Consider the following 7,789-nt stretch of genomic DNA (forward strand, 5'->3'; position numbering starts at 1 on the left):
TCTGAGTTTTTCCTTGAAAACGTTTCACCCTCATCCGAGCGGCTTCTTCAGTTCAAATGACTGGTAGGGAATTCCCCGGTATTTAAACTCTTGATGGTAGTACAGTCACAGACATCCAATCACAATGGTTCCATTGAACTTGTTCAGTTAGGTGTTAGCTGAAACTGACAGGTGTAAGAAGGTATGATCCAATCACAATGGTACCAAGATTCTCATTGATGAAGGGGTTAATCTTCAAAGTACATGACTGGAAGTGTGAACTGTTGTGAAACTGCCGGGGTAAGGATGTCACCGCGCATTGTATGTTGGTGACAAGCGGTGCAGGCCCCCTCCTCTGTTCAGGGATGGTTTCTCCAGGTTGGCATAAATGGCCTCTTTCCAACCATCTGTCCTCTCGGTCCAAAATATGCTCGTTACTGTCCTCAAAGGAGTGACCTTTTTCTTTGAGGTTGTCAGGTACCTGGTCGTTCGCCTAAGGTAGGCGCGCGCCCGATCGCCAGCGCACGTTCCGACGGCCGCGCGCGCTCCGTCGCTCGCGCACGTATTGACGCCGGCGTACGTCGTGACGCCCGCGCGCGCATTAACGCCGGCGCGCGTCTTGACGCTGGCGCGCGTCATGACGCCGGCGCGCGTCATGACGCTGGCGTGTGTCTTGACGCCGGCGCAGGCGCATTTCGCTCAAAAGGACGCCAAAGGCCTACCAGCATTGCGAAGTGATCGTTTCCTTGTGAAAGACGCCAAGCTTGTTTCCTGTGATTCCCTATTTGATTCTCTGACCCGGCCTGACTCTCGATCTTGAAAACTTGCTGCCTGTACCGACTTCCCGCCTGTCCGACCTCGCTTTTTGCCTGCCGATTTTGCTCTGACGTTCCGGTTCGGCACTCCTGCCACTCCTCCACTTGGTTCAAGTCCTGTTCCATCCTCAGTGGCTGTGATCCTTAGTGGGAGTGTAGGAGAGGTCCTTCCTCTACGAGTTCTTCCAGTGACGCGCCCGGCTTGTCCTGACAGTATCACTTCGCCAGTATGGAAGAATCTGAGGAAATTTCTGCTATGCAGCTCCTTAACCAGCAGATGGCGACCCTCACTCGAGCGGTGCAAGAACTACAGGCAGGTTTCCAAGAAGTTCAAGCCCAGCTACAACCCCTGCCCAGGGATCCTACTGATGCTCCTGTTGCACCCCCACCTGTTGCGGCCCAGCCGCCAATTGCCAAGCTTAAGCTCTCTCTGCCGGAGCGTTTTCTGGGGGATCGCAAAAAGTTCCGGGCTTTTATGAATAGCTGCAAGCTGGAATTCACACTTAACCCCAAGTTTATACGACTGAGCAGTCCAAGGTGGGGTTCGCTATCTCACTCCTGTCCGGGGAGCCACAGACTTGGGCTCATCGTCTTCTGGAACAACAAAGTCCGTTGTTTAGTGACTCTGCTGCTTTTTCCAGGCGATGGCGGTATTATACGATGACCCCCAAAGAGAAGCCTCAGCTGAAGCCGCACTCAGATCTTTGTCCCAGGGGTAAACGGCCAGTTGAGGAATATGTTACTGACTTCCGTAGCCACGCTGCAGATACCCGATGGAATCAAGCTGCACTGAAGCATCAATTCAGAATAGGGTTGTCTGAAGGTCTAAAGGACGAGTTAGCCCGAGTGGGGATTCCCGAAGACTTCGATTCCCTCATCGATGTCGTCGTCCAGTTAGACCGACGTTTGAGGGAGAGGAGACTGGAAAAAGTCCGGGACATTTCAACCCAGTTGGCTGCTCCCTAAAGCTCCTCTATTCCCTAAACCCATTTTGGCTCCATCCACCTCGGCCTCGTCATCGGCTGGGGCTGCTAAACCCATGCAAATTGGGCTCATCCGTTCCCCTCTGACTCCCGAAGAGAGGCTACGCAGACGTCGCCTGAACTTGTGCCTTTACTGTGGTGCCTCTGGTCATCTGCTCCGCACATGCCCGGTGCGACCCACAAGTAAGAGATCTATACCGGGTCTTCTTAGTGCGGAAGCTGTTGATGGACTGTCTCTTATGTCAGTTATTACTATTTTGCAGTGGTCAAGAAAGACGCTCCAGACCCCTGCGTTGATTGACTCCGGGGCGTGCGGTTGCTTTATCGATCGAGACTTCGCCCGTTTTCATGACATTCCTTTAAGACCCAGATCCTGCCCACTGACGGTGAAGTTGGCTGACGGATCTAATATTTCTTCTGGTCCAGTCCTGTTTGAGACTATTCCTTTGTTAATAAAAATTCAACAGCATACCGAAACCCTATCGTTTAAACGTGGTTTCTTCCCCTCTGTATCCTATCATTTTGGGTTTTCCATGGTTTAAAGACTCATAACCCTCTCATCAATTGGGACTCGAATCAAATAACATTCCCCTCTGAGCATTGTCCTTGTTCTGAGTTGGCTCCTGGGAGATTGCTGGTTGTGACCCCTGATCCTCGACTCAAACTGGTTCCAGAACCTTACCACGAATTCTTAGATGTCTTTGATGAGAAAGGAGCGGATGTACTTCCTCCACATCAGATAAATGATTGCCCGGTGGATCTTCTTCCCGGAGCAGCGATCCCATTTGGACGGATCTACCCTCTATCCGAACCTGAACTTAAAGTTCTCAAGACCTACATTGAGGAAAACCTTAGGAAAGGATTTATCCGTCCATCTACCTCCCCTGCTGGGGCAGGTATTTTCTTCGTTGAGAAAAAAGACCATTCCTTACGCCCCTGCATAGACTACCGAGATTTGAACAAGGTAACCATTAAGAACCGATATCCGCTACCCCTCATCTCGGAACTGTTTATAAGATTACGTTCAGCACATGTATTCACAAAACTAGATCTTCGGGGGGCATACAATTTGGTCCGCATTCGACAAGGAGATGAGTGGAAAACAGCCTTTCGCACCCGATATGGGCACTATGAATACCTAGTGATGCCCTTCGGGCTATGCAACGCCCCAGCAACGTTTCAACACTTTGCAAATGATATTTTCAGAGACTTTTTGGATTTTTATTTATCTCGATGATATCTTAATATTTTCATCTTCCTTGGAGGAACACCGACACCACGTCAGACAAGTCTTCTCTCGGTTACGAGCATATAAACTTTTCGCCAAACTGGAGAAGTGTGAGTTCGAAAAATCTTCTATAGAGTTCCTAGGTTTTATCATTTCTTCAGACGGAATATCTATGGACTCTCGCAAGGTCTCTGCGGTATTAGACTGGCCCGTTCCCAACAGTCGTAAGGCTGTACAAAGATTTGTGGGCTTCGCCAACTTTTACCGAAAGTTCATCAAGAATTTCTCTAAGATAATCGCCCCTATCACTGCTCTTACCAGCTCGGTAAAAAGATTCTGCTGGACTTCTGAGGCTCAGCGGGCTTTTTTGGATCTCAAGAATTGTTTTACCTCCGCTCCCATTCTCAAACATCCAGATCCTACACGGCCGTTTGTTCTAGAGGTGGATGCCTCAGAGTATGCCATCGGAGCTGTGCTATCGCAAAGAAACGATGTACAGAGCCTACTTCATCCTATCGCATTTTTCTCTAAAAAGTTATCTTCCTCTGAGCAAAATTACGATGTGGGAGACAGAGAGCTACTTGCGATTAAATCTGCATTCCAAGAATGGCGACACCTGTTGGAGGGGGCGTCTCACCCTATTTTAGTTTTTTCTGATCACAAGAACTTGGAATATTTACGCTCAGCAAAAAGACTCCGACCTCGTCAGGCCAGATGGGCACTCTTCTTTTCCAGATTCAACTTCCACGTTACTTTTAGACCGGGTTCCAAGAATGGCAAAGCGGATGCGTTGTCCCGTCTGTTTTCTGCACCCGAGAATAATTCTGCCGCCAGCACTGTCCTTCATGCCTCCAATTTTCTCCTTCTCCAAGCCGATCTGCTTGACAAGATCCAGAACGCCTCCAAGTCTGTGGACAATTTACCTACACATATGGATCGTCGTGGTAATTACCTCATGTCTAATAATAAAATTTTTGTCCCTGAAGACCTGCGCCTCGAGGTACTCAGATTTGTCCATGATCATCCTGTTTCCGGCCACCTGGGGGTTCGCAAGACACTAGAACTTGCTAATAGGAATTTTTTTTGGCCCGGCATGTCAAGGGATTGCATGAAATATGTTACTTCCTGTCAAACATGTGCCAGATTTAAGGATACACACTCCCGACCAATGGGGTTACTTCAACCTCTCCCGGTTCCTGAGAAACCCTGGGAGAGAATTTCCATGGACTTTATTGTGGATCTGCCCAAGTCGGGGGGTTTTAACACAATCATGGTAGTGGTTGACGGGTTTACCAAGATGGCTCACTTTATACCCTTGGTGGGGTTACCATCTGCAGCCACAACGGCAGAAGTATTTATTAAAGAGGTCTTTCGGCTTCACGGCTTACCCAAGGAGATAGTGTCTGATCGAGGGTCGCAGTTTACGTCTCGCTTCTGGAGGGCGTTATGTCAGGGACTCCATATTGAGCTCGCCCTGTCCTCTGCTTTTCATCCTCAGACGAATGGGCAAACAGAACGTACTAATCAGACGTTGGAGCAATATATTAGATGTTTTTCCTCTTATTCTCAGGAAGATTGGTCGGCGCTCTTACCCTTAGCGGAGTTTTCTTACAATAATGCGGTACATAGCTCCTCCAAACAGACTCCTTTTTTCTCTAACTATGGATTTCATATTACCACTCTGCCAGGCCTAGCAGAGGTTACGGTTCCTGCAGCTCAGGATAGACTTTCGTTCTTAAGGCATAATTTCGAGTTGCTCCAGCAGACTTTACGGGAGGCTCAAAGGAATTACAAAGGATATGCCGATAAGAGACGGAGGAAGAGTCCTGAATTCAAGCCGGGGGATCTCGTTTGGTTATCCACTCGCAACCTCAGGTTATCGTGTCCCTCCAAGAAGTTGGGCCAAAGGTTTATGGGTCCCTTCCCAATCTTGGAGCAAATTAACTCTGTTACCTTTAAATTGAAGCTGCCTGCTAACCTTCGAATCCATCCTGTGTTCCACGTCTCTCTTCTAAAGAAAGTGGTGGAGAATCCGTTTCCGGGTCGTATTGGGGCACCTCCAGAGCCAGTGACAGTACAGGGTGTTGAAGAATTCGAAGTCCAAGCTATTCTCGATTCCAGGTATCGAAGAGGTCGCTTGCAGTATTTGGTCCAGTGGAAGGGCTATACGCCTGAGGACAATTCCTGGGAATCTTCAACCAATGTTCATGCTCCTCAACTGATTCGGGCCTTCCATAAAAAATTTCCAGGGAAACCTGCGTCTGGGCGCATCCGGAGGCCGCGCCTTGGGAGGGGGCAATGTCAGGTACCTGGTCGTTCGCCTAAGGTAGGCGCGCGCCCGATCGCCAGCGCACGTTCCGACGGCCGCGCGCGCTCCGTCGCTCGCGCAAGTATTGACGCCGGCGTACGTCGTGACGCCCGCGCGCGCATTAACGCCGGCGCGCGTCTTGACGCTGGCGCGCGTCATGACGCCGGCGCGCGTCATGACGCCGGCATGCGTCTTGACGCCGGCGCAGGCGCATTGCGCTCAAAAGGACGCCAAAGGCCTACCAGCATTGCGAAGTGATCGTTTCCTTGTGAAAGACGCCAAGCTTGTTTCCTGTGATTGCCTATTTGATTCTCTGACCCGGCCTGACTCTCGATCTTGAAAACTTCCCGCCTGTCCGACCTCGCTTTTGCCTGCCGATTTTGCTCTGACGTTCCGGTTCGGCACTCCTGCCACTCCTCCACTTGGTTCAAGTCCTGTTCCATCCTCAGTGGCTGTGATCCTTAGTGGGAGGTGTAGGAGAGGTCCTTCCTCTACGAGTTCTTCCAGTGACGCGCCCGGCTTGTCCTGACAGAGGTGTAGAGAGACCGCTGAGTCTTGTCAGCCTTCAGAAAGCCCAGAAACAACTGCTAAATGAACGGGTGAGACAGACCAACTTCTCAACTGAGGTCCTGGTTCATAAATTTGATAATGCAAAACAGAGACTGACAGCAAAACTACCGGTGCTGACGTTGCAAAAGAGTGGTTGCATTCACAGAGCGGGCGCAACTGGCACAACGTGCCAAGGGCAAGGAGAGGCAAATAAACAAATTCACCAGTTTATTATCCCAACAACACCCAGCCAACAGACAAATCAACTGGGAGGAAGGAAGAGGAAAACAAGACATGTCGGAATCAAGGATCTGTAGGTAAATAATTTATCAGACAGGGAACTCACAGAACCAGAGAAGATGTCTTAGCCAAGGGACTGAACTTTGCAGTGGCCCCACGGTATGTCCCAGTGGCCCACGGTATGTCCCAGTGGTAGACTTCATCACAGCCACAGAATCATCCATCCACAACAATAAGATCCCAGTGGATGAGGCTGAAAACATCCGGTTAAAAGTATCAGCTGCCCTAGCTAATGCTAAAGCTCTTGCACTTGCCAAGGACTCAAGTGTCACCATCCTGCCAGCGGATAAAGGAAGGTACAGTGGTACTGAGTACATCAGACTACCATGCCAAAGTGTCCACACTGCTCAACGATTCAGACACATATGAGCAACTCAAGAGAGATCCAACAAGCAACTACAAGAAGAAGGTTATAGACTGCTTGCAGCACCTTGAGAAGGAAAAGGTCATCAGTCCAGCTTTGTACCGTCGCCTTTACCCAGGCGAAGCCACTCCATGCCTATATGGACTCCCAAAAATACACAAAGAAGGAGCCCCTTTGAGGCCAATTGTCAGCAGCATTAACTGTGTGACTTATAACATTGCTAAATACGTGGCCAACATCTTAGCCCCCTTAGTTGGAAACACAGTACACCACATTCAGAACTCCATGGACTTTGTCAAAAAAGTGAAGGAGTTAAAGCTGGAGATCGATGATACAATGGTGTCCTATGACGTAACATCTCTGTTCACATGCATACCCACTGCCGGGGCAATTGATACAGTGAGGAAACGGCTGCAACAAGACACCACCCTCAGCAGCAGAACAAAGCTGACCCCAGAACAAGTTTGTTCCTTACTGGACCTGAGTCTCAGTACCACTTACTTCAAGCACAAGGAAGTTTTCTATAGACAAAAACATGGCTGTGCCATGGGTTCGCCTGTGTCTCCAATTGTAGCGAACCTTTACATGGAAGAAGTGGAAAAGAAAGCCCTGGACACGTTCAAGGGAACAACACCAAGTCATTGGTTCAGATATGTGGATGACACCTGGGTCAAAATTAAAGAACGCGAGGTTCCAGCCTTCACCAAACACATAAACTCGGTGGACAAAAACATCACGTTCACAAGGGAAGATGTGAGAGACAGCAAACTGGCTTTTTTGGACTGTGCTATAGTTATCAAAGAGGGGGGGGACCTGGATATTGAAGTATACAGGAAACCCACCCACACAGACCAGTACTTGCTGTTTGATTCCCACCACCCTTTGGAACATAAACTGGGTGTAATTAGGACTCTACATCATCGGGCTGAAACTGTGGCATCCAATGCAGAGGCCAAGGAGAAAGAATATAAACATCTATAAGGAGCTCTGAAAACTTGTGGGTCCCCAGACTGGGCCTTCATCAGAACCAAATCCAAGACCAACAGAAAGACCAGACCTACAAACAGAAGGGAGGAACACAGCAGGCGAAACAACATAGTCATTCCATATGTTGCTGGAACATCGGAAAAACTTAGGAGAATTTTCAACAAACATCTCATTCCTGTGTTTTTCAAACCCAGCAACACCCTGAGACAGAAGCTGGTGCACCCTAAAGACCCAACACCCAAGCACATGGGGAGTAATGTGGTCTATGCTGTCCAG

The sequence above is a fragment of the Xenopus tropicalis genome, chromosome 5 (assembly GCF_000004195.4).
Source record: "Xenopus tropicalis strain Nigerian chromosome 5, UCB_Xtro_10.0, whole genome shotgun sequence".
Classification (NCBI taxonomy): domain Eukaryota; kingdom Metazoa; phylum Chordata; class Amphibia; order Anura; family Pipidae; genus Xenopus; species Xenopus tropicalis.